The 27,883-nt window shown below is 42.3% G+C and overlaps 1 protein-coding gene and 1 long non-coding RNA gene across 4 annotated transcripts in view; one reads left to right on the top strand and one right to left on the bottom strand.

The window, feature by feature from the left end:
* The window catches only part of TAOK1 (TAO kinase 1), a 158,677-nt gene extending 152,353 nt beyond the window's left edge, over positions 1–6,324 (bottom strand). For both annotated transcript variants that reach the window (XM_072779213.1, XM_072779212.1), the window contains exon 1: positions 5,654–6,324. The gene's annotated coding sequence lies outside the window, so the exon portion shown is untranslated. The remainder of the gene's footprint in view (positions 1–5,653) is intronic.
* Positions 6,095–27,883, top strand: part of LOC140606194 (uncharacterized) — a 57,793-nt gene continuing 36,004 nt past the window's right edge. The window contains exons 1-3 of one of the 2 annotated variants that reach the window (XR_012008577.1): positions 6,099–6,716; positions 6,992–7,099; positions 21,643–21,847. This is a non-coding gene — a long non-coding RNA (uncharacterized lncRNA). Of the gene's footprint in view, positions 6,717–6,991; positions 7,100–21,642; positions 21,848–27,883 lie in introns of those variants that run through there. The other variant, XR_012008578.1, reaches the window with a different exon arrangement.

Genomic DNA, 27,883 nt, shown 5'->3' on the forward strand with positions numbered 1-27,883 from the left:
AAATTATGGAATGCCCTTCAGTCTTAAATATTAGGCTCCATGTATTAATTTGTAAACATTTACTAAGTTGCTAGTACTTGACAGCCAACAACTTTTTGAGCACTTACTATGTATCAGGCAATAAGAACTTAAGAAGAGTTATCCCATTTAAACCTAACAACCTTGTAAAATACTATCTTCATTTTATAGGTGAGGAAAGTAAGACTTAAAAAGTTACATAAAGAAGTTACACAGCTAATAAATGGTGAAATTAAGATATATTAAGTGCCAGTATTATTATCAGTGGCTGCAAATCAGAATATTTTGTTTCATTATTTGTCAGTGCTTTTCTCAGAAACTAAGTTTTGGGGGTGCCTGGGTGGCTCAGTCAGTTGAGCATCTGCCTTTGGCTTGGGTCATGATCCCATAGACCTGGGATAGAGCCCCACTTCAGGCTCCCTACTTAGTGGGGAACCTGCTTCTCCCTCTCCCTCTGCCTGCTGCTCCCCAGGCTTGTGCTCTTTCTGTCAAATAAATAAATAAAATATTAAAGAAACTAAATTTGCATGTCTTTCTAAATGGAATAATTAATTCATCTACTTCTTAATCTGCATAACACTTTTACTGAATAGGTTTATCAAAAGGAAAAGACAGCCTCTTCTCAACTTTAAAGATAAGTTTAACATCTTTAAAATTAGTTAATTAAAAGTAGTTATGTTTAGGGGCACGTAGCTGGCTCAGTGGTTGAGTGTCTGCCTTTGACTCAGGTCGGGATCCTGGGGTCCTGGGATTGAGTCCCACATCAAGGTCCCTATGGGAAGCCTGCTTCTCTTCTGCCTAGGTCTCTGCCTCTCTCTCTGGGTCTCTTATGAATAAATATATAAAATCTTTAAAAAAAATAGTTATGTTTAGGGGCGCCTGGGTGGCTCAGTTAAGTGTCAGCCTTCCGTTCAAGTCATGATCCTGGGATAGTGGGATTGAGCCCTGAGTCACGGCTTTCTGCTTAGTGGGGAGCCTGCTTCTCCCTCTCCCTCTGCCATTCCCCCTGCTTGCGCTAGCTGGAGTGCTCTCTCTCTGTCAAGTAAATAAAATCCTTTTTTAAAAAAAGTAGTTATGTTTAGAGGCAACTAGCTGGGTTAGTCTGTAGAGCATGCAACTCTTGATCTTGGGGTCATGAACTCAAGCCCTAAAGCTTACATAAAAACTAAAATTAAAAAAAAAAGGTAGTTATGATTAAATATCACAGATATTGGCATTTTTAACAGGCTGTATACTTGTACTTTCATTTACTTTATTTACATGCCAGGTACTTATATTTTGAAAACCTTTCCACCTTTTATGGGCCACTTAATTTTGTCAGTAAGTAAAAAGATGCTGCGTTTGACTGTATTACAGTCCAAAAAGTCTGCTTCTAGCACAACTGCAAGAGACTGACAGAAATAACTGTTACCAAATGTTGATACATCCCAATTGAGAGGAATTATTTCTAGACCCTCCACAGAACTTTTTAATTCATGTGGATTTTTTAGAAGGTCTGAGACATCTTCAATGAAATTAAACGTCAATTTTTACCACTAAAACTTAAAATGCTTTAATCCAAAAACGGAATGTAATGGAATGAAATAAGACAGGTTTGTATCTTTTTCACTTACACCTTAGAATTTGAAATCTTGAAGAATACAAAAAAAAAAAAAAATCCAGCCACAAACAAATATAGAAATGTAAAGGCAAACATAACATTGGCACTCTGTTTAACAATTTCAATTTTATGCAAGACTTTGAAATAACACTTTTTAGAAAAGTCTCATTCATATATGATCCTGAACTGAACAGCAGTTAATACATACCAAAGAAATTCCTATGAAAGGCTAAATTAGTACAAATGTAATCATTGTAACTGACACTACTGATAACCAAAAAGGATACAAAGAAAAAATTAACTGATTTTAATACACAAATCAGCCAAATGAAAAACACAGAATTTACTTCCAGGTAATGTGAATAACAGATTAATCTCAAACCTAATTTTAATGCCAACAGTTGGCCCCTAGGTAATTTCTGGATTTATTAAATATTTCTATCCACTAAGTACCAGCAAACTACTAAAATAAATTATAACCTTTATGTTTAGTTAAGAGCATCTAGTCTTGGGAATCCCTGGGTGGCTCAGCGGTTTTGCGCCTGCCTTCAGTCCAGGGCGTGATCCTGGAGTGCCGGGATCGCGTCCCACATCGGGCTCCCAGCATGGAGCCTGCTTCTCCCTCTGCCTGTGTCTTTGCCTCTCTCTCTCTCTCTCTTTCTCTCTCATGAATAAATAAATAAAATCTTAAAAAAAAAAAAAAAAAAGAGCATCTAGTCTTGAGGTGCCTGGGTGGGCTCAGTTGGTTAACAATGAGACTCTTGATCTCAGTTCAGGTCTTTTCTTTTCTTTTTTTCTTTTAAAGAGAAATACAGAGAGAAAGGCAGAGACATAGGAGAGGGAGAAGCAGAGACACAGCAGAGGGAGAAGCAGGCTCCCCGCAAGGAGCCTGATGTGGGACTGGATCCGGGAACCCCAGGATCACGCCCCAAGCCAAAGGCAGATGCCCAACCGCTGAGCCACCCAGGCATCCCCACTCAGCTCAGGTCTTGATCCCAGGGTTATTGAGTTAAACCCCATGCCTTTTAAAATAATTAATTAATTAAAATTTTAAAAGAGCATCTAGTCTTTCTGGTGTTCTATAATCAACTTTTTTTTATTAATGGAATGGCACCATAACATTGGACCAAATGTGTATGTGCCTTGATACACAGAAAGCTTGTTTAATATTTTTTTTTAAAGATTTTATTTATTTATTCATGATAGTCACAGAGAGAGAGAGGCAGCGACACAGGCAGAGGGAGAAGCAGGCTCCATGCACCGGGAGCCCGACGTGGGACTCGATCCCGGGTCTCCAGGATCGCGCCCTGGGCCAAAGGCAGGCGCCAAACCGCTGCGCCACCCAGGGATCCCGAAAGCTTGTTTAATATTAACACACATTCAATTAATTGCCATATCCACAGTTCTCTCCAAATTCATATTATAGAAAATACAATTATTTTCTATTCAATTCACTCATATTTTTGGTCCTGTACACTGTTACATTTCTTTAAAACTTCTCATAGTTTAAATATGTTTGAGAAACTATCCTTCTGTTTGGAAGAATTTTTGTTACTGTCAAGATAATCTTAGATTATTAAACCCAGTTGATTCTTAGAAAGTCTTCCATCTATAAAGCATGAGAATTATAACCAAATTAACAAATCAGATATCAGAATGCCAAAAGTTAAGTCATTAAAAGAGAATCCAGAAAAAGAGTCAGTTGTGAAAGAACAGGAAGTGATGTACACTGCCATTTGTAGATGAACTATTTAGAAACATGAGTACCATACTAAACTGGAATCAACCAAACCCAGACTTAACAGCTCTCAGTATTCTGACAGCGGCATCGAGGTCAGCTGAAGTAACCCTCAGGCAGTTTTCTCCTAATAGTGAATTTATCTAATTGATAAAGAACACACTTTTACCACTTTTAGAATTCCTACAAGCTATGGAAAACAATGTTTCTTTTTAATTGTTCTTAAGAGTATCTCTTAGTTTAGCATGCATTTTGAAATAGAGCAAGTAACCTTACTTATATTATGTGTACATCCTTAAGTTTTGCAGCCTTTGTTGACAAATCTTCTCTGCCTGCATCTTTCCAGGACAAAAACATCAGTCTTTGCTGAGCAGTATGCTTGGGTTTATACATACTTGTATATATGAATTATCAACAACAAACCATAGCATACAGAATTCGACTTTATGGCATAATTTCCCATATAAGGGGAAACTCTACACACCACAACATGCAGCTTTGCGCCATGAAATAAAGATCCAAAGTACTGCTTAAGTCAAAATGAATTCAAATAAAAATAAAAAGGGAATAAAGAAAACAAGGAGAATTCTACTTTTTGAGGAAAAATAAACTGATTTAACATATTAACATGCCTCCCTATATCAAAATTATGAAGTGAGATGACAGAAATTAAATTAGTGCTGAAAACTACTAACATCTTTAAATTCCAGTCCTACCTAACCCAGGTTTCAAAATGCAACAAACACACCTTAAACAGGTCTGATGAACAACATTAAATATACATGGCATTCGGAAGTATTTTAAAATAAGTCACCGACTAAGCAAAGCTTAAACACCAAATATAACCTGTTAGTAAAATATCAAAACAACCCATATCTGTACATATTTTAGTCTTCATTGCTTTGTAAAAAAAATAATAATAAAATTAATCCAAGAACATTCATATATGAAACATTTTTAAAATCACTTCATCAGTAAATCTAAATACTTAAAGAAAAAAAGTATGAATAGACTTCAAGGCTACTCTTTGATCACAAAAAGCAATTGGCAACACACTTCCAGAATGTTAAAATTTTTATTTTTTATTTATTTCTACTCTACTAAGGACAAAACCAACAAGTACTACTGTAAACCAGATAGGATGATTTGTTTTAAACAAATATGACATGAAGCAAAAGAAGTGGAAAAATGACTGACTACATAACACAGATCTTATCACAGCATAATTAGGCAAATTAGAGTCTGTTTTCTCATTTCTTTAAGAAACAAAGCATTTCTACAGAAAGGTTTGTAACCTAATCATTTTCAGAAAAATTTCAATGTTATACAAAATAGAATGAACCCTAAAAATTCACAGCTCAAGGAGAATGTCCATCAGACGGCCTGTATTAATCTTTAAAAATTCTCCAAGAACTACTACAGTCACAGAAAGAAAAAGGAGAGGGGTATGAAACAGTACAAAATTATTTTATTTGAATCACAGTGAAAACCCAATATGCTCACACACACACAAAAAAAATTGTCACTCTAGTGTTTAAAAGAGATCGAGAGAGACATCAAAACTGTTCAAACATGGCAGGGTCCCTCTCGAGAGGCCATATCTCCCAACAATAACAAGAGGAACAGATACACTTCCCAGGGACAGATCTCAGGGGAAGAATATTAAACCGGTACTGTTATCGATTTAAAACCAAAGGGAAAAGGGTAACCTTTCCAAGGGAAGCGCCATTACTTCCCTCTCCAGCTCCCCCTCCCTTCAGTGTACACACAGGCCTGTGTATGAAGAAGAAACTGCCTTGGACTTCTGCAGCATTGCAGTAGACTAAAGGATGGGGAAGGGGGAAGGGTAGGGGGAGAGAAACGCTTCCATCACCCCTATAGGAGTATAGATTTCCTGAGCAGGGGTGGAAGCCACCTAGCAGGCTACCCTTCCCAAGAATACAGACACTACAAAGGAGGAGAGGGAGGAGCAGAGGGATCAGAAAGGAAAGGGACCTCGCGCCTTTAAATCGGGGTGCACATCAACCCAGTCTCCCCAAGAGAGCCACACCTTCCTCGAGACATCCCCTTCCACCACTCCTTCCGGTGACCCTCAGGAAAGAGGAATGTAACTGCTCTTGCCCCTCAAAACGGGAGGGAGCCCAGCTCACCAGCTTCTTCACCCCACCCACAGAATCACAGACCCTCCTAGTCTCCCTCCCTACCCCACCCCCACTTCCCTTCCCGGAGGGGCCAGAGTGGGCCGAATTTCCCCGCCCCCTCCAAGTCTCCCTTTCCCAAAGCAGAGGTGCCCTTACCCTTTCGCCGACAGGTCTGGGGCGGAGTAGGCAGGCACAGCCCCCTGCAGCGCTCCGGTAGCCGCTACGCTGGAGGGCGAGGAGTGAGGAGGAGGGGGCCTGGCGACCGACCGCCGCTCCCCCCCCCCCAGCCCCAGAAGCCGCCCAGCCCAAGCTCTGCGACAAGGGGCGGGGGGGGGGGAGGGGGCGAGGGGACGACCGGGGTCGAGGAGGCGCCCACAGCGCTGGGGCTCAGCTAAGATGGCGCGGGGAAGTGCTGGGAGCCGCCGCTGCCGCCGCCTCGGGGGAACCGGCCCGGGCCTCGGCCGCCGTCCGTCCTCACACAGCCGAGGCCCTCTCGTCCCCCGCCACGGCCCCTCGGCGGGCGGGCCCACGCACAGCCCTCCGCTACCACCACCACCCCTGGGAAGGGGGCGCTCACAAAGGGAAGAGAGGCCGCGGGCCGGCCGGCCGGCGGCGGGGCGGGGTCCCCAGGGGCCGGGAGGCCTCAGAGGTTCGCGGGTGCCTCGCGCTCTCGGCCCGCGAAGGGCGCAGGCAAGCGGGACCCCTCCTCTCTCCTTAAACAGGCGGCGGCACCGACTCACTATCTTTGCCACCCTCCCTCTCTCTCTCTCTCCGAGCCCTGAAGCCACAGAGCCCGGCCGCTGCCCAGGCTCCCCCCCCTTCCCCAACACCACTCCCCTCCTCCCGACAGTCATCCCAGTCTCCGATCTCGCGAGATTTCCCGCCTGACAGGGCCGACCCTGCGCGAGACACGACGGCATACGCGTGCGCGCCCTCACGGGAGCGCGCGGATACTTGGGCCGGGCGGAATCTCCTGGGTGCGCTGAGTCCCAGCCTCGGTCCAGCCCGGCCGCCCTCGGCTGGCGGAGCTCTTCTGCCACGCGGGCGTCAGGTGCATTCATTTCACCCTGAAATTTGAGAAAGAAGAGTTATCAGCTCTCCTCTGTTCTCACTTCCAAAACATCCGCTCCCCATAACGCTGAGAATGAGAAGCTTGCGCTGGCATGTAGGATATCCAGTTCTTACACACCGTGGTTCAACTACTCCATGGAATTCGGAGGTAAACTGGTCAGTGTAATCTGTACGTAGCTGAGTTTTTGAGATTCTAAAAGCGTATAATCACTTTTGGACCAGTAATAAGAGTTGATACAGATTAAACCACCCTATATGTTGGTAATGGTAGGAAAGAAAAATCCTTGACAAGTTTTTGTTGGTGTTTTTAGTAGTTTTTGAAACAGGAGCAGCAAACAAAACGGAAGAGTCCTACGGGTCCTAATGCAGTAAAGAGAGCTACTAATTTTTTTGGGGTGAAACTTTTTTTTTTTTTTTTTTTAGAGGAAAACTCCTTCAGTGGACTATAAAGAGAGCAGTTTTACTCAGGAACCAGAAATTGTGCCTCCAGTGCAGTAAGAAAAAAAAAAAAAAACCTTGGTTCTTCAACTGGTAAGCAGTGAGATAAATAGACCTGTTGTGTGAGACTTAGGAGTAAAAATGTACTCCAGAACAATTGGAAGTTACAGTAAACTAGGAAAGTAAACTGGCTATGATCAGAAAAGCAAGGTATCCACTTCAGTGGGTTATACATATAATTTGTTCTAAATATGCTTTCTTCTAGTAAGGGATTTTGCTGTCAGTCCTCTTTTCACCTATATTGTCAACTACTCTCAAGTGGCAACCTCCCCTCAGCATAAAGACATGTCCGAATTTCTTTGGAGGGAAAAGAAAGATTGCTATCTTTGTCTCTCCTCCACTTTAATTTTTTTTAAGACGTTATTTATTTATTCATGAGAGACACAGAGAGAGAGAGCAGAAGCAGGCTCCATGCAGGGAGCCTGATGTGGGACTCAATCCCGGGACTCCAGGATCGCGCCCTGGGCCAAAGGCAGGCGCTAAACCGCTGAGCCACCCAGGGATCCCCTCTCCTCTACTTTAAAGCCAAGCTTCGGGATTGAGTCCCACATCAGGCTCCCCGCATGGAGCCTGTTTTTCCCTCTGCCTGTGTCTCTGCCTCTCCCTCTCTGTATCTCTCATGAATAAATTAATAAAATATTAAAAAAAAAAAAATAAAGCCAAGCTTCTTGGAAAGGTTGTCTGTCTTTCCACCTCCATGAAACTGATCTTACCAAGGTCAAGAATGACTTCCTATTTGCTGTGTCTAATGGAGTAATTTTATTTTATTTTTATTTTTTATTATTATTTTTATTTAAGTTCAATTTGCCAACATCTAGTACAACACCCAGGGCTCATCCCATCAAGCGCCCTCCTCAGTGCCCATCACTTAGCTACCCCATCACCCCACCCACCTCCCCTTCTGCAACCCTTTGTTTCCCAGAGTTAGGAGTCTCTCATGATTTGTCTAACGGAGTCATTTTAATCCTTCTTGACATCTACAATATTTTACATAGTTGACACTCCTTCCATCTTGAAACTATGTTCCTCCTTGGTTTGGGGGATTTTTTAAGATTTTATTTATTTATTTATTTATTTATTTATTTATTTATTTATTTGACTGAGAAGCACAAGCAGGGAGACCGGCAGAGGGAGAGTGAGAAGCAGGCTCCCCACTGAGCAGAAAGCCTACTGCAGTACTGGATCCCAGAACCCTGGGATCATGACCCAAGCTCATGGCAGACACTTAACAAACTGAGCCACCCAGGCGCCCATCTCCTTGGCTTTTCAACACCACTCAGAACCAGTTTTCCCTCTACTTTCTTATCCTTGCAGCCCCTCTTCCTCCACCTATCCCTCAAATGCTGATCCCTTCTTCTGAAAGTTCCAACAAAGATGTTCTCTTCTAGTTATTTCATACATTTAGATATGGAAAGAGATTCTGGCTTTCCTATAATATTTATTCTTAATTTTCTACAGAAAATTTCAAACTTACACAAAAGGAATGGGTATAATAATAAACCTCCATGTGTCCATCATTTAGCTTCAACTGTTACCAACATTTTATCATTCTTGTTTCACCTATTCTCCCACAACCTTTTCTCCCCAATGAATTTAATCCCCGTTGTATTTTTCTTTAAGATGTATTTATTTGGGAGAGAGAGAGCACACATGCAGGGAGGAGGAGGGGGGCAGAGGGAGAGAGAGAATTTGGAGCAGACTCCATGCTGAGTGTGGGGCTCAATGGAGCACTCGATTCCACAACCCTGAGATCATGACCTGAGCCAAAATCAAGAGTTGGATGCCAGGGGATCCCTGGGTGGCGCAGCGGTTTGGCGCCTGCCTTTGGCCCAGGGCGCGATCCTGGAGACCCAGGATCGAATCCCACGTCGGGCTCCCGGTGCATGGAGCCTGCTTCTCCCTCTGCCTATGTCTCTGCCTCTCTCTCTCTCTCTCTCTCTGTGACTATCATAAATAATAAATAAAAAAAAAAAAAGAGTCGGATGCCAAATGAGCCACCCAGGCACCCCTCTTAGTGTATTTTTAAATAAATCTCTAGTAAACCATTGTAACATTTTACCTGTAAATACTTCAATACGTGTCTCTAAGAAATACTTTGGTTGTAACATAACTACATCATCATTATCATACCTTTACAATAATTTCTTATTATTTAATACCCAATCTATATTCAGTTTTTCCTAAAGTTTCCAAAATGTCTTTTTACATTCTATTTGTTAGAACCAGGACGTGAGGGCAGCCCCAGTAGCTCAGCGGTTTAGCGCCGTCTTTGGCCCAGGGCATGGTCCTGCAGACCCGGGATCGAGTCCCAGATCCAGCTCCCTGCGTAGAGCTTGCTTCTCCCTCTGCCTGTGTCTCTGCCTCTCTCTCTCCCTGTGTCTCTCATGAATAAATAATAAAATCTTAAAAAAAAAAAGGAACCAGGATGTGAAATTCTACACTTTGCATTTGATTAATAGATGCTTCTTATATCACTTTTTGTGTATAACAGTTCCCCCTTCCTTTTTTCTTCTTCTTTCTTGCCTTTTTTTTTTTAAGATTTTATTTATTCATTTGAGAAAAACAAGCATGGGAGGGAGAAGGAGAGAGAATCTGAAGCAGACTCCACACTGAGAATAGAGCCTGACGTGAGGCTGGATCCACGATAACAGGATCACAACCTGAGCTAAAACCAAGAGTTGGATGCTCAACCAAATAAGCCACCTAAGCACCTCTCTTTCTTTCCTTTTTATATGCAGTTTATTTGTCTAAAAAATCAGATTACATATCCTGTAGAATTTTTCCACATTCCAGACTTGCCAATTGATTCTTCACAATGTCATTTCTCATTTGCTTCAATGACCTTATGTCTTATAAACTGGGAGTTAAGGGCAGCCTGGGTGGCTCAGGCAGCTCAGTGCTGCCTTCAGCCTGATCCTAGAGTCCTAGGATCGAGTCCCACGTCAGGCTCCCTGCATGGAGCCTGCTTCTCCCTCTGCTTGTGTCTCTGTCTCTCCCTTTCTCTCTCTGTGTGTCTCTCATGAATAAATAAATAAAATCTTTTTTTAAAATAAAAAAATAAATAAACTGGGAGTTAAATCTAAACATTTACTACTACATAGTGGTTTTTTTTTTTTAAATAATATTTTGGATCTGCTACTACCTATGAGCTGTTTCCTCAGCACATAGAGTGTCTTAAGAGAGCCTGGCTATCTTTTTAAAAAATTATTATTCCAGATCTCTACCTAGGATCTGGTACTAAGAGGCCTCCCTCCTCAAATTCTTCAAATTTCACACAAAGTACACTGATACATACTCATGGGCTTATCCTGTCAGTAAAGTATCATTGGTTGATACTGTAAAACATATCAGTTATTTTCTAAAATTGTATCCAAACAAGAAAATTATACTCATCGGTGGTAGGAAAATAAATTAATACTTAGAACAATTGCAGATTTTTCACTGTCTGTGATTTAACTCCTGAACATTTCTCTGATTCATCCCTTTCTTCATCCCTACTGCCTCTTCTGTAGTGGTTCATACTCAGTTTCTAACCTGGGATACTGTAATTGCCTTCCAACTACTCCTCACTCCTAGGGTGCTTCATTTCCTATACTGAGATAAATGATTTTAATCTTCCTAAACTGCAATTTCTAAGAGCTGAATATGTCATTTCTCTGCTTAAAATTATTCCATGGAAGGGACGCCTGGGTGCCTCAGTGGTTGAGAGTCTGCCTTAGGCTCAGGGTGTGATCCCAGAACTCTGGGATCGCAGGATTGAGTCCCACATCAGGCTCCCTGTAGGGACTGCTTCTCCCTCTGGCTATGCTTCTGTCTCTCTCTCTCTCTGTGTGTCTCTCATGAATAAATAAGTTTAAAAAACTCTTCCATGGAAACAAACACACACACAGAAAGAAAGAAAAGAAAAGAAAAGAAAAGAAAAGAAAAGAAAAGAAAAGAAAACCACACACACAAAAATACACACAAAGAAAACCCTCTTCCAGGCAGCCCTGGTGGCTCAACGGTTTAGCGCCACCTTCGACCCGGGGCGTGGTCCTGGAGACCCGGGATCGTGTCCCGAATGGGGTCCCTGCGGGGGGGGGGGGGGGCTGCTTCTCCCTCTGCCTGTGTCTCTGCCTCTCTCTCTCTCTCTCTCTCTTTCTCTCTCTCTCTGTGTCTGTCATGAATAAATAAATAAAATCTTTAAAAAAAAAATACCTCTTCCATGGCTCCCCAAAGCCCTCCAAATTAAATCCAGACAAAACCCCTGCATACCTCTCTAGCTGTATTTAGAATGTTCCCACCATCCTGAGCTATTATTATTCACTCTTCTGCTAACTACTAATATGCTGCCTTCATAATGTGGTGCTGCACTCCTCTGCCTGAAATGCTTTCTCTAGTTGGCTAATATTCTTCAAGATTTAGCTCTCATGTCACCTCCCTGAGCTTTCCCATATTTCAATTAGGTATTCCTTGAGCCTACAAATTGGGGTCAGAAATCTGTGGGGTGAGGGACAACTGGTTGAATCAGCTGTTAGAGCACACCATTCTTAGTCTTGGGTCCTGAGTTCAAGCCCCATGTTGGGTGTAGAGATTACTTGAAATAAAAAAAGAAAAGCAAGCAAGCAAGCAAGCAAGCAGGCTGTGGGGTAAAGAATGGGTACCAAGGGATCCCTGGGTGGCGCAGCGGTTTAGCGCCAGCCTTTGGCCCAGGGCGCGATCCTGGAGACCCGGGATCGAATCCCACATCGGGCTCCCAGTGCATGGAGCCTGCCTGCTTCTCCCTCTGCCTGTGTCTCTGCCTCTCTCTCTCTCTCTGATGTGACTATCATAAATAAATAAAAATTAAAAAAAAAAAAAAAAAAAGAATGGGTACCAACCATGTTTTGACCTTCATAGAAAAGTTACCTAAGTAGTGACAAAGAATAAGCTTTTTCCATACATTGACTTAATCCTCAAAACGAACTAGTGAGGTAGGCTCTGTTATTACCTTCTTCATTTTATAGGTAAGGAAACTAGGATTCAGAGAGTTATGTCACTTGCCCAAGATCACAAAACTAATAAGTGGTGAACTAGATTTGAACCTAGTTGTGAATGAATCTAAACCCACTGTCTGGGGTTCCCTGGATGGCTCAGCGGTTTAGCACCTGCCTTTGGTCCAGGGTGTGATCCCGGAGTCCCGGAATCAAGTCTCGCATCAGGCTCCCTGCATGGAGCCTACTTCTCCCTTTGTCTGTGTCTCTGTCTTTCTCTGTGTCTCTCATGAATAAATAAATAAAATATTTTAAAAAATAAAAATAGGGCAGCCTGGGTGGCTCAGCGATTTAGTGTCACCTTCAGCCCAGGGAGTGATCCTGGAGACCCAGGATCGAGTCCCACATCGGGCTCCCTGCATGGAGCCTGTTTCTCCCTCTGCCTGTGTCTCTGCCTCTCTCTCTGTGTCTCTCACGAATAAATAAATAAAATCTTTAAACAAAAAATAAATAAAATAAAATAAAAAATAAAAATAAACCCACTGTCTTTCCATCATATTCTACTCCCGACACCACCAACCAAAGACACCTAGATGCCATGTACATATTTTTAGTGTAACAGATGCCTGACCATGTGTAATGTCAATATATTTGTTGTCGTGCATGTATCTGTATGTGTTTTAAGATTTTATTTTCAGGGGCAGCCCCGGTGGCGTGGCGGTTTAGCACCGCCTGCAGCCTAGGGCGTGATCCTGGAGACCCTGGATTAAGTCCCACGTCAGGCTCTCTGTATGATGCCTGCTTCTCCCTCTGCCTGTGTCTCTGCCTCTCTCTCTCTCTCTGTCTCTAAGAATAAATAAATAAAATGTTTAAAAAAAAAAAAAGATTTTATTTTTAAGGGGCACTTGGGTGGCTCAGACAATTAAGCATCTGCCTTCGGCTCAGGTCATGATCTCCAGGTCCTGGAATGGAGCCCCACATCTGGCTCCCTGCTCAGTGGGAATCTTGCTTCTTCCTCTCCCTCTGTCCCTCCACCCTGCTTACTCACTCTCTTTCTTTCTCTCTGTCAAATAAATAAATAAGATCTTCAAAAAAAAATTATGCTTTTCTGGGCCTCAATTTCCCGTCTAAATACAACAGACTAAAACTATCTCTGGATTCCTTTTAGTTCAAAAATCTGTAATTACAGGAATGATGCAAATAACAGGTATAGATAACTTGAATTCAAAATATGTGTGTGCGTGTGTGCATATTTAGAGACAAAGAAGAAATACTTCTTCAGGTGTTTTACCTGAGTCCTACTAAAATGTGGGGGAACTCCATTGGTCATGATGATATCTCCATCCAACTTTAACTAATGTATTGTTTTCCAATTACATTGTGATTATTTATGGAAACCTCTATTTCCTTACAGTAGAAGGCAAAAGCCATTGAAGCAGAGTGCATGATAGGATAATTAGTGAGAAGAATGTGTCTTCGAATTTTTTCTTTTTTTTTAAGATTTTATTTATTTATTCATGAGAGACACAGAAAGAGAGAGAGGCAGAGACACAGGCAGAAGGAGAAGCAGGCTCCATGCAGGGAGCCCGACGTGGGACTCAATACCAGGTCTCCAGGATTGTGCCCTGGACTGAAGGCGGCGCTAAACCACTGAGCCACCCAGGCTGCCCGTGTCTTAGAATTTTCATTGTGGAAACCAGGGGTGAGGCACTCTATGAAACTGATAATGAACAAATAAATAAATCAGTACGTTACTGGAAGCCCATTCAGTGCATCCTGGGCTATCAGTTCATCTCTAGATTTTGTCTTTAGGCTCCAAGACCAACCAAGGCAGGTTTAAGTCCGATTGCCATACCTCATTCAGACATGACTACATAAAGCTATCTCATATAAATATGGCTTCCACAGGCTGGAAAGTAAAGCTCATCATGTATAAAGTTGTTTCTTGAACTCTGCACTCCCGTATTATAGGATTCATTTTGTGAACATCTTTGAAAAATGCCCTGCATGTGGAGGCAGCATATTTGTCCATTTTAATCCATACGAATAAATAAATGCTGGGCCAAAGTACCCTAAGGATAATAGAATACAATTCAATAAAGTTCTGACCTAGGGCAGCCCCGGTGGCACAGCGGTTTAGCACTGCCTGCAGCCCAGGGCATGATCCTGGTGGAGACCCGGGATCGAGTCCCACGTCAGGCTCTCTGCATGGAGCCTGCTTCTCCCTCTGCCTGTATCTCTGCCTCTCTCTTCCTCTCTGTGTCTCTATGAATAAATAAATAAAATCTTTAAAAAAAATTTAAAAAATAAAGTTCTGACCTAGAAACCTTTCAGTCTTGGGTATCTATCAGATAAGCATCTGCAGCAAGCCATGAATAAGTTAAAGCAGCCACTCCAGAGTATGAAAGAAGTCCAACCCTGAAGTTAACAAGCAGAGGGTGTGAAGGTACTGCAGCAATAAACATTGGCGGTGGAGTCCCACCTCCATCACTTACTAGTGTCAGTGACTAAGCTACTTTGCATCAATGTCCTAACTATGCTGAGCATTCCTCTTTCCTTATCTGTAAAATGGGTTTAACATTACCTTCCTTGGGACACCTGGGCAGCTCAGCGGTTGAGCATCTGCCTTCGGCTCAGGTCATGATCCTGGAGGCTCTGGGATCGAGTCCCACATCGGACTCCCTGCATGGAGCCTGCTTCTCTCCCCCTGCCTGTGTCTCTGCCTCTCTCTCTCTGTGTCTCTCATGAATAAATAAATAAAATCTTAAAAAATAATAATAACATTACCTTCCTTAAGGGAGCCTGACTAGCTCAGTATGTGATTGATCTCAGAGTTGTGAGTTTGAGCCCCATGTTGGATGTAGAGATTGCTTAAAAATAATAAAATCTTTAAAAATAAATGAATAAATAAACATTATCTTCCTCAGAGGGCTGTGTGAGGATAAAATATAACATGTATGGTGCCTAGCCCATTTAAAGTGTTAGTTCTGTTTATTTGTTTTTTCCTCAAAGAGATCAGATTTTATTGGGAGAAACAGGTGAGTAAACAGACAATTAAAATATTGTATTGCTGGGGATCCCTGGGTGGCTCACCAGTTTGGTGCCTGCCTTTGGCCCAGGGTGTGATCCTGGAGTCCCGGGATCGAGTCCCACGTCGGGTTCCTGGCATGGAGCCTGCTTCTCCCTCCTCCTGTGTCTCTGCCTCTCTCTCTCTCTCTCTCTCTCTCTCTCTCTCTCTCTCTCTCGTCTCTCATAAATAAATAAATAAATAAGTTTTTTAAAAAATAAAATAAAATATTGTATTGCAAATGCTACAGCAAGAGTGAGCTCAGGATGCTTTGGGAGCACATGAGAGCTCTTCTAATCCAGCCCCCAAGTGGAGGAGTCAGCCAGAAAAGGCTTTCTAGAGGAGGTGGTATCAGTGTTGTACTTCTGCCCTTCCCAGGGAGGTTGAAATGTAAATTATTTAAATATGTAATGTCTAAGTGAGCGATATAGTAAGAATTTTTTGTTTGATTACTTTCAGTTTTGTATTACATGGAACTACAAAACATATTTCTGGGACTAGAGGTAGAAATGAAAAAAAGTCTAAGAGACAAAGATACAATTTTCATAAAGCTAGTAGGTATATGGCTAGGAATCAAAGGTTCAATAGGAGAGTTACTGGAAATTAAGAATTAGAAGGTTGGATACAGTCTGATAGGTGACTATGCTTAGGATCTCTCTTAAAGAGTAATGTAGTTAGATTTTTTTTTTTTTTTTATGATAGTCACACAGAGAGAGAGAGAGAGAGGCAGAGACACAGGCAGAGGGAGAAGCAGGCTCCATGCACCGGGAGCCCGACGTGGGACTCGATCCCGGGTCTCCAGGATCGTGCCCTGGGCCAAAGGCAGGCGCCAAACCGCTGCGCCACCCAGGGATCCCCTGTAGTTAGATTTTTTGAAGTACAAACGAGACACACATTTTGAGTTGTGTGCATTAGATTGTTTATTCAAGTGTTAGTTCTTATTGTGTATGTCTAAGGATGTAAATATTCATCCCACTGCTCTGACACCACACTCGAGCAGGTACCCCATGATCAGTGCATCATGATTGTCTGGGACATCTGTGAATGTGGGAAGGGTTGGGCAGCATGTTTGTTGACTAAGAGGTTTTTGGAATTTATCTTCAGGACCAATTGGTGATTTTGTCATGCCCTTCTCTTTAGCTGACATCTGCCAGGATTCAAAAAAAACAAAAACAAAAAATAAAAAAGACTACAGTAATTCCTACCAGAGTTGTGCCACATAGGATATGAAACAAACAGCTGACAATCAAAACATAAAATAAGTTACTATTTTATTGGCCTGGGATTCTCTGGGTCTCCTTTCTAGCCTTGTCTTTACTAGATAGTAAAACTAAACTAGTAGAAAGTCTTTTGGTTGAAAGGGACTATTTAAATCAGCTTAAGGGTGGGGGGAGGAAATTTTCTAGGCCCTGTAACTGAAAAGTCCAGTGCCTCGGGAATTAAAATAATTTTGTTAAGTGTCTGATTCTTCCTTTTCTGTCTTTCCACATCCTATTCCTAGCTCCTAGTTGCTTGGCTGTTTTTCTCTATAGACTGGATTTTGTTATAAGATTTGCTCTGTGGGGTATGGAACTAGTGGTCCAGGTGCTATCCACTCCTGCCACCTAGTTTAATATACCCCAACACTGAATGCTGCTATTGCTACAGTCTACACACAGGAAATGAATCAAGGAGTTGTTTTTGGTTTTATTTTTAAATAGGCCCCATGCCCAATGTGGGGCTTGAACTCACACCCCTGAGATCAAGAGTCACATGCTCTACTGACTGAGCCAACCAAGCACCCCAAATCAAGGACTTTTCTTATATTGGTTTTAATCAGATGCTCCCTTTACTGATGTGTTGTGATCGCTGACAGGAGACCCTGTCCCAAAATTCAGGTTTATGCATCCACTTAAGCTTGCCTGCTCTCTCCCAGCCTGCTGCCAAAACCCCTGAACAGGAGACAGAGGTCTAGTCTAGTTATCAAATGGCACCATATAAATGGTTATTATGAAGCTCATCCTTTCTCTTCCTCATAAGTATTCTCAATACTGAAATGTTACAATATGGCAAATGTAGAAATTGAAAGCATTTGGGATTTTGTGAGGATGAACAGATCACAATTTGGGACTTATGGACCATAAACATGTTTCCATGAGAGTCTTAAGAAGAATTCACATAGATCATACTAAGATGGACTTTCATCTTAGTTTATGTGGCAGAAGGATGCTGGTCCAGGGCAGGGGGCAGAATGCAGGAGGAGGAATGGCCACAGAAATTCAGATTTACATTGTCCCAGTTTACTGACCCCACAGGTAAAGGAAAGCTTCTCAATATTTCATAAGAGTATATAGAATACAAAGGAACAGCTCCAGGTGGCCCAGCGTGGGCCTTGTGTCATATACTTTTCTGTGAGCTAGTACCTTCACCAAAGGATGAGATATTTTGATTGCCCTAACTGGGATTCTGTGTCCACCCTATGTAAGAGGCTCAGAGTAACAGCTCCACAAGAACTGCATAGAATTGACGTAGATGGCATGGAATATGTGGAGAGGAAATGCAGGGTACTTTTTGCCAGAAGAAGAGGGAGCAATTCTGGACAGATAAAAACAACAGATGTTCACTACAAGTAGAACAGAACTGCTGGTGAGGCCAAATGATATGGTTTTGTGGGGATGCTAACTAGCGTAGAATGTATTAACACTTGCTGTGGTCAGGTAAAAGAAAGCAACCATCACCTGGATACAATAGAACTTCCATATATATATATGAGGTCTTTTGTCCTTTGCCATAACTCTGAGAAATGGGCAGAACATACTCCCTTTATAGAATATAGTGTTAGGACTCAAGCAACACAGAGAAGACAGTAGAAAAAAATGGTTCATATGACAAGATCAGATATAAATCTGGTATGTACATTGTTTTGGAAGGAAGGCACCTTCCAGACATTCTCAAAGCCTCAAATCCTTTTATTTTTTTTAATATTTTATTTATTTATTCATGAGAGACACAGAAGGAGAGAGGCAGAGACATAGGCAGAGAGAGAAGCAGGCTCCATGCAGGGAGCCTGATGTGGGACTCGATTCTGGAACTCCGGGATCACACCCTGAGCCAAAGGCAGACACTCAACCACTGAGGCACCCAGGTGTCCCTCTTATAAGACTCGATCCCAGGGCTTCGGGATCATGCCCTGAGCCAAAGGCAGATGCTCAACCGCTGAGCCACCCAGGTGTCCCTGTCTTAGACAATCTTGAAATATCTGGCATGAGGGATCCCTGGGTGGCGCAGCGGTTTGGCGCCTGCCTTTGGCCCAGGGCACGATCCTGGAGACCCGGGATCGAGTCCCACATCGGGCTTCCGGTGCATGGAGCCTGCTTCTCCCTCTGCCTGTGTCTCTGCCTCTCTCTCTCTCTCTATGTGACTATCATAAATAAATAAATAAAAATTAAAAAAAAATTTAAAAAAAAAATAAAATAAAAAAAAAGAAATATCTGGCATGAGCAGAAGCCCAGAAGATGCCTGTCAGCCAGGCACAGAGTGCCAAGGAGACCGCAGCTTCCTGGGAATTCCAGCATATGTGACATCTTTTTCTAGAGTTCTCTATCACATTAGCCTTTGTAGTTGCTATTCTTCCCTATATTCCGAGATAATAGCTTTTATTCATGCATTTTATTTATTTGTTTGTTTGTTTGTTTGTTTGTTTATCTATCTCTGCACTCAGCCTGAGGCTTGGAGTTGCAACCCTGAAATCAGGAGTCACATGCTTTACCTACTGAGCCAGTCAGGCACCCCTATTCACTCATTCTTATTTCCATCTCCCACACCTAAATTAATTTCTGACATATAGATGACTCACAATAAATATTTATGGAATAGTGAATTGATGGATAGCAAACATTTACTGGATGTCAGTTATGTACATTATACTGGGCTCCATGGATATACACAGATAAATAAATACCATTGCTATTCTCGAATTCATATCCTAATGAAAAAGACCAGGACATAAACAGTTCTAAATCATTTAGGACTCTTTGGTTGCAAGTGGCAGAGAATCAAACCCAAAGTCGTTTAAGAAAAATGAGGATATTTTGGCTCACACAAATGAAAAAGTCCAGAGTAAAATCTGGCTTCAGGCAGAGTTAGTTCCATGCCCCATAAATGCTCTAGTTTCATTTTCAGGGCTTCCACCATGTTGCTTCAACTACCCTGATCCAATGGGGTCATGGTAAAATGTCATAACAAAATTGACCATTTTAAAGTTACAGTTTGGTGGCATTAAGTATACTCACACTGTTATGTGGCCGTTACTGCTCTCTATCTTAAAAACTTTTTTCATCTTCCAAAATGGAAACTCTGTACCCATTTTTTTGGTGTGGTTTTTTTGTTGTTTTTTGTTTTGTTTTGTTTTGTTTGTTTGTTTTTTGAGTAGGCTCTGTTCCCCCAGCATGGAGCCCAATGAGAAACCAAAAGTCACAACCATGAATGAGATCAGGATCTGAGCTGAGACCAAGAGTCGGATGCTAAACCACTGCGCCTCAGTGATTTTTACAAATCATGGCCACAGGCATCTCAAACTATGTACCTGTCAAACAATTTCCCATTCTGCCTCCACCCACCCAGTGCCTGCTAGTCTCCATTGTACTTTTTGTCTCTATGAATTTGTCTATTCTAGGCACCTCATATAAGAGGAGTCACACAACATTTGTCCTTTTGTGACTGACTTCTTTCACTTAGCATGTCTTCAAGGCTCATCCATGTTGTAGCATGTGTCAGAATTTCATTCCTTTTTAAGGCTGAATGATATTCCACTGTATGTATATACCACATTTTGTTTAGCCATTTGCCTGCCAATGAACATTTGGGCTGTTTCTACCTTTTGTTACTGTGAATGTTGCTGCTGTGAACACAAGTGTATCTATTTAAGACACTGCTTTCAATTTTGGGGGGATATACAGGAATTGAGCTTTTTATTTTTTAAAAAGGATTTTATTTATTCATTTATGAGAGACACAGAGAGAAAGACACAGAGACAGAAGCAGGCTCCATGCAGGGAGCCCGACATGGGACTCGATCCTGAGATGCCAGGATCACGCCCTGGGCTGCAGGTGGTGCTAAACCGCTGAGCCACCTGGGCTGCCCTGAGCTTTTTAAGAACAGAAGAAATAGCAACTTTATTAAAAGGCTATGTTAAGTTCCCATAGTCCCATGCCACTTCTGGCTTTAACTACTCCCACTCTACGCCAGACCATAGAGTCAGCCCTTACCACTGAAGACAAACATGAATACAGAGGTTTTTCCCAGCACCACCACTGGCCACAACATTCTGCTCTGGGATTAGATAATGCACTGAGAAAGCTAGCTTTCCCCTTAGACCAGACTCTTTGAATGATAGGAGGAGCCTAGGACTGAGAAACTTTGGTTCCCTAGGAGGGAACATGCCAGCTGTGAAAAACCCACAGTTGTAAACTGTCAGATGGTGACTGCCTGTGAAACCTGTCAAGACTCTTGACAGTTCAGCTGAGAACCTAATTACCAGTTACAAAGAGAGACAGGAAAAACGTGTTGTCAGAGAGCTCCTGGTCAGACAGAATGAGGTATAGTGTCCTGGCCCTGTCATCAACCTCCTTCTTGTTTCAACTAGAGCAAAGCACATTAGTATAATTGACATTACACATGTTTATTATCTGGAACAAAGGAACTATGTCAAACCACAGCCCTGTGTCAGCTGAGTCTTTGCTAATCACATAAATTGAACAGTGGCATTTGACCTGATTGTACAAGCACTTCCGATAGTCTCAGTGCCAAGGATAATACCAAGCCATACTTAACTTTAACTTTCCTCCTGGAATTTACACAAACTTCAAACAATCCTCCTTTCCTGGAATGAAGAGGAGCAGTGATCCTTTGTTCTAGTGTAACCTAGAAAGGGATAATAACTTACATAAAGTCAGAGAGTCGATTAGCAACCCAGCATCTTCCAAGGAAAATAAATCTGTCAACCATGCTGCAGTGGCAATGTGAGGAGATCAACAGTCTTTACTAAGAATCCCTAAATTGGGAGAAAGCAACATTATTCACATGCTAGTTTTTACAAAGTCTTCGTCCTCTAGAACTGTAAAACACACTTTCCATTTGCCTTTCTTCAATTGTATCAGCAGCACCAGAGCAAGGATCTTTAAAATCTTTAAAAATTTTTTTTCAATACAGTTTGTTTTTTGGTGGGTTTTTGTTATTGTTTTTTGGTGGTTGTTTTTGTTATTTTTGTTATTTTTGTTATTTTTAAAAATTTTATGCATTTACACACACAGAGAAGCAGAGACAAGGCAGAGGGAGAAGCAGGCTTCCTGCAGGGAGCCCAATATGGGACTGGATCCAGGAACTCCAGGACCATGACCTGGGCTGAAGGCAGGCGTTCAACTGCTGAGCCACTCAGGCATCCCAAGTTGTTATTTTTTCAGTAATCTCCATACCCAAGGTGGGGCTCAAACTTACAACCCTGAGATCAAGAGTCACATGCTCTTCTGACTGAGCCAGCTGGGTGCCCCTAAAATTTTTTTAATGTATTTTTTTTTTAGGACAGGGCTTGGAACCTACTTCTATCTGGCTGTAAAGCCTGTGTTCTTTATAATGCACCATACTAACCTCAGAAGAGAAGAAACTAAAGGGATTCCCAAGAGATAAAGCTGAAAAAAATCAGCCACTCTGAACTTCAAGTGCATTTGATTTTCTTATATATGTATGACTCGAATTACCTGGTGAAATAAAAGGCATTCAGCAAAATGCTCCATCAGATTCAAAGTTGCTACAGAGAATAGAACAAGGATGGAAAATGGGAGGAAAGAAGGGAAAAGAAGTGGAAGAAGAAAGAAGGACCAGGAAGGGAATATGCCTGGGAAATGTAATGGGTAGCTGGAGGTTGCTCTCAGAGGCCTTCCACCTACACCCAAAGAATGGTACAGAAGCTGATACTCCTTTTTTGCTCCATTCACCATTTATTTTCTCTTTTTCTATAAAAGGATTAGCAGGGTGGGCTCAGTGGGAAAGGAGGCCCTGTGGGATCCTGTTACCAGCCATCTGTGTTCTGTTCTTTACTTTCGAATAAGACGGCTCCAAAACTCAACTGGAGAGGGAGATGGAGCTGCATACAGATCAGCAAAGCTGCTGCTAACAGCTCTGACGCCTGCAGGATGACTCAACCCTCTGTGCCTGGCAGAGTCAGCTGTGGTCCTCTGGAGCCTCCTACTCTAGGGAGAAAACCAGAGATATGGAGAAGTATCAAGATCCTTGATCTTGGGCATGAATTCAGGCTGGAAGGATAGGTAGGGGCTCCTGGGTCTTTATTTAAGCTTTCTGGCTGATGACAGGGGAGGGATTAAAGGTAACAGTGAAGAAAACACAGTCCTTTATATACTTTAGCTACTCTCCATGAAAGGAATATACCGTCTGGAGTACGGCAGTCAACAAAAGCCATATGGCTGTGTCACCAGGAATTCGGCCTAAACACAAATATCACTCACTTCCCTGGTGAATTTTACTCAGGTACAAGCATCTCCTGCTGTCCCCTGACTCTTCCTGTCCTTATACAGCACCATTAATATTTAAGAACATTCTCGTGCTGAACAGTTGCTACCTTCAGACCTCTCCCCTGGTTACCCATTCAGATCTCTGAGGTACTTGTGCATCATGCCAGGAGGCATCTGGATTTACCCTATACCAGTATGCAAACACCTCGCTCTACTACCACCTCCCAACAACCTCAGGCTTCCTTTCAGTTGGCTCCTTATCATTCACCAATAAGTAGCCCCCAAAGTTTGGCTTCCTGTTGTCATGACAACCTAGGTGAACTGATTGAAGCTGCCAATAAAGGCATCTGCAAGAGCTCCCTAAACTCAGACTCTTTTAAAAACAATAGTAAGAAATGGAATCACCACCACTCTCCACCCTCCCCACCACACTACATAAGTACACACCTTCAGTTGTTGGTTTTATGAAGAGATTTAGTTCTTGGAACAGCTAAAAAAAAGTGGCTGTTTTGCCCCCTGATGAAAGGTTCTTATATTTTAATGCAATCCTTTCTTTACACACTAGCCTAGTAATCTATCCAGCCTACCAGGTATTAGCATCACTAAGGGTTCCTGGAATTTACAAGATATGACTTATGTGCTCTTATACTTCATTTTTCTGAGCTGTAGGATGAATCTGGGTATTTGGTATTTCAGAGCTACACTGCTGACTAGTTTCCAACAAAGAGTGAGAAGACTCCTGATATTCTCATTTATATAATATGTGTGAAAGTACTTTGTACTCTGTATAGGAATGTTTAAATATTTATATTAACTATTATTCTCCATCCACAAAACCCTTTAGCCTAAGGCCATACTACATAGGAATTAAGCTTATGGATTCTAATGTCAAAATTCCTATTTTGAATCTCTTCTTTACCCTCTACTTTGCACTTTTTGGTGAGGCTTTCTCTGTTTCACTTTCTCCTTTGTAAAAGAGTGAAAATAATAGTATCCACATCTGAGGGTTTTCATGAGGATTAAATAAATTAAAATATGTAAGGTACTTAGATCAGTACCTGGTTTTATATATCAAGTGTGCCTCTAGATGACTATGTTGCAGAGAAACAGACAAGCTACCTTGTCCTCAAAGAGTTCACAGGCTGATATCCACATGGTAGGGGTGCCTGGGTGGCTCAGTGGGGTAAGTGTCTGCCTTCAGCTCAGGTCATGATCCCAGGGTACTGGGATCAAGCCCCTTGTCAGGATCCCTGCTCAGCAGGGAGTCTGCCTCTCCTTCTCCCTCTGCCCCTCCCCACCGCTTATGTTCCCTCATGCTCTCTCGTGCTCTGTCTCAAAAAATAAGTAAAAAATTTTTAAAAAGAGAGACAAACAATACTTATAGATAACATGATATGGAGAAAGAGAACAGAGAATGAGACCAGAAATTCAGCCCTGAAGAATCCCTGGGTTTGCCTAAATCAGAGAGATGATTTATCAGTCAGGTGCTCTGTTGCAAAGGAAAACTCATAACATGTATCTCCATAATTTTTTTAAAAGATATATGCCATAGGGCAGCCCTGGTGGCACAGCGGTTTAGCGCCGCCTGCAGCCCGGGGTGTGATCCTGGAGTCCCACGTCAGGCTCCCTGCAGAGCCTGCTTTTCCCTCTGCCTGTGTCCCTGCCTCTCTCTCTCTCTCTCCCTCTCTCTGAATAAAATTTTTAAAAATCTTAAAAAAAAAAAGATATATGCCATAGAAACTTGGGTCAAGGGCACCTGTGTGACTCAATCAGTTAACCATCTGCCTTCAGCTCAGGTCATGATCTCAGGGTCCTAAGATGGAGCCCTACGTGGGGCTCTGTGCTCAGTGGTCAGTTTCCTTCTCCTTCTCCTCTACCCCTCTCCACTGCTCCTGCTCTCTCTCTCTCAGGCTCACTCTTTCCCTCTCTCAAATAAATACATACAATTTTTTAAATAGAAAAAAAAAAAAAGAAGAAGAAAGAAACTCAGGTCAACTAATAGCCCCCAAAAGCAAGAGACAGCATTTTAGGTATTGTCATCCTGATGCTCAGTCATTAGCATGACTTAGCTATTCTCTCCTGGCAGGGCCTCTTTTACCAATACCAACTGGTCCCTTATTCTTTGCTTTGTATTGATGTTCTCCTCCTCCTCATAGTTCATATTTCCTCATAGCTATAGCTTGCTTTGACCCCTCAGGACTCTGAGTTTATCTCATGGCCTTTCTTTATATATCATTTTAGCTCTTGTTTTTGTCATTAATAGTCTCATTCTTTCCTTTTTCTAAGTCAGATTTTAAAGAGTGAGAGAGAATCTAATCAACCTACTCCTTTTTTGGTGCCAGTTATATTTTAAGTTATTAGCCAGGCTCTGGATTGTCCACTGTTGCATCAGATGCCAATTCTGGTTCAGGCAACTAAGGTGGAGGTACCTCCATGAACTGTACAGGAACTGTGGCTACCCAGGGCTGCCTCTTCAACAGAGGCTATAGATGGGAAGGTTTCTCTTAGGGAGGAAATATGGATGTAGCAGTCATGACATCAGGTTTAAAATAGGAAGAAGTAATTATGTATACAAATAGCATGGAAAAGAGTAGCACAGTGGAGTCGATTGAACATATTTATTGGGGCATTGTTAAATGGTGTCAGTATGCTGGGAGTAGATAACAAAATGATAAATGTTACATAGGATGCTGTGGGAATCCTTTGCAGTGCTACCTGAATCTGGGAATCCTTTGCAGTGCTACCTGAATCAGACATGGGGTGCCAAGAAAACTTTCTTAGAGGAAGGAAACTCAATTTTGAGACCAGAAAGAAGAGTGGAAATAAAAAGGAACATGACACACTACAGAATCTGAAAGTAGCTTAAGAAGGCTGCCAAAAAATGAGAGAGGATAGTAAGAATCAGCCAGGGGCTACATCATTCAGGTCGTAATAATTATAATTACCATTTTTTTAACATAGACCTGAACACTATGCTGTTTTATGTGTGTTAGCTTATTTAATTCAACAACCCTATGAGAGAGTAAGGCAGGAATAATTATCACTCACATTTTTTAGATGAGGAAACCAGGTCTCAGATATAGTGACTTTCTTAGGATTCCTTAACTAGCAGGTACCCACACTGTTAAGTTATTCTTTATGGGTCGGATTAAGGATCATGGTCTTTCTTTCTTTCTTTCTTTCTTTCTTTCTTTCTTTCTTTCTTTCTTTCTTTCTTTCTTTCAAGATTTTATTTATTTACTCATGAGAGACACACACACATACACACACACAGAGAATGGCACAGACACAGGCAGAGGGAGAAGCAGGCTCCATGCAGGGAGCCCGATGTGGGACTTGATCCTAGGTCTCCAGGATCATGACTTGGGCCAAAGGCAGATGCTCAACCACTGAGCCACCAAGGCGTCCCGTGGATCATGGTCTTTAAGAGCAATAGGAAGCATGGGAGCAATAGGAACCATGAAGCATTTTAGACAAATTTGCATTTCAGAAAGATTGCTCGCTGCAAAGTATAAAACAGACTGCAAGGAGCAAAGAGGGGACATACGGAGACTGCTTGGGTTCTTATTACTGACTGATGCTAGTAAGGTGGACTAGGATAACAGTGAGGTAAATGAATTCATTCATTTATGACTTTGATCAATAAATGTTTAATGAGCACTATGAGTGCTGGGCACTAAAGATATAACAATGAGCAAGGTAGATGTGGTCTCTGGCTTCGGAGTTTATCCAAGAGAGAATAGACAAGAATTAGTGAAGCTGAATGTGAGAGTGATGATAAAGTCTGGGATGATTTACTGGCTTGTGATTGGCTCCAACCTCTTCCCCTTTCCACCTCACTACTCTGCTAGGGTTGTGTATGTTCAGATGGGGAGCAGGGCTGGGGGCCAGGGATGAGGTGGGGTACTAACTGGTAAAGTTAGAAAGGAAGACCACTGACAGTTAAAAGCTTTGTATGCCATTCTCGTCAGCTCAGACTCTATTCTGGAGACATTGAAAATGTGTAAGCAAGGAAATGGCTTGACTAAATATATATGTTAGGAAGATCAAGATTTATCCCTTCTGAAATTTAGAATTCCTCCAGGGCTGAATAAGCCAATTTGAGAGGGTGAGAAAGTGGAAGTCTTCTTTTCACATTCTGCCCTCTAGTGGCCAGATAAAAATCAGCAAGTTCAACTCCACAGGTTTGAAAGGAGTAGCCAGCCTGACTTGCCCTGAACGTCAGTTCCTGCATGTCTCACCAAGTTCTGCTGTTCAGTCTTCAGCAGAGACCATCCACTCATTCCAGGGTTCCCCCAGCTCCATGGACACAGCTCTGTCTCAGACTACAGAAAACCTCCTTCTGAGAACTCTCACCAGCCTGGTTCCCAACCTCCTGTGTGGACTCCACTCTTGCTCTCTTTGATGCCCTTCCAACATGTATCTCCCAGTAAGCAACCCTAAGCAGGCAGCAAAGGCTAGCACTGCTGCCCTCAGATGGAAACCTAGTGAGGTGCACATTGCATTTCCCTGGAACCACTCCCTCTCAGAAAGTAATTCTTTAAACTTGGCATTTTATTGAGAACCCCCTTTACTCTCTGGCTCAAATCTAAGGAAGCAATGTGGGGGAGGAAAAAGCAGAACTCCTCCTTCCCATGAATTAATTCAGCATTGTCATCGTCACCATTACCAGCAACAGACCTAGAAAACAACTTTTCAAGGCCTTGAAAATAGAGTGGGTAGATATAGGGGACATCTCCTGCTTTCCTTGAAAAGAGAAATGTTCTCCTTCTCTCATACCTTTATCCTTATCTCTTTGCCCCAGAGTCCCTATATTTCTAAGATGAAGCTCTGATAATGTCCATCATAAGAAGAGTCTTATTAGTCTATGTATTTTGCAAGTAAATACTGGAATCATTTCTCAAAAACCCAGATTGATTCCAACACATTCTGGCAGTGTTCCTTTGGCATCCTTGCCAGTGTACTAATGAACTTGGGCCACAATCTCTTCCACTCATTGACTCAGCACTCAGTGGCAAAGTGACCCTTTAAATCTCATCTCAGCTAAGACAGCTCCTCTACCTATTATAAGGGTGATTTTGTGAATTAAACACTGATGCTGTTTTTTTCTGATTTAGCAGATACACACCACAGACAATTTATTCCAGAATTTCTTTTAAAGTCAAGGGCCTGGGGATTCCTGGGTGGCTCAGTGGTATAGAGCCTGCCTTTGGCCCAGGGCGTGATCCTGGAGTCCCGGGATCAAGTCCCACGTCGGGCTCCCTGTGTGGAGCCTGCTTCTCCCTCTGCCTGT

Source organism: Canis lupus, chromosome 16 (genome assembly GCF_048164855.1).
Source record: "Canis lupus baileyi chromosome 16, mCanLup2.hap1, whole genome shotgun sequence".
In the NCBI taxonomy this organism is placed as follows: domain Eukaryota; kingdom Metazoa; phylum Chordata; class Mammalia; order Carnivora; family Canidae; genus Canis; species Canis lupus.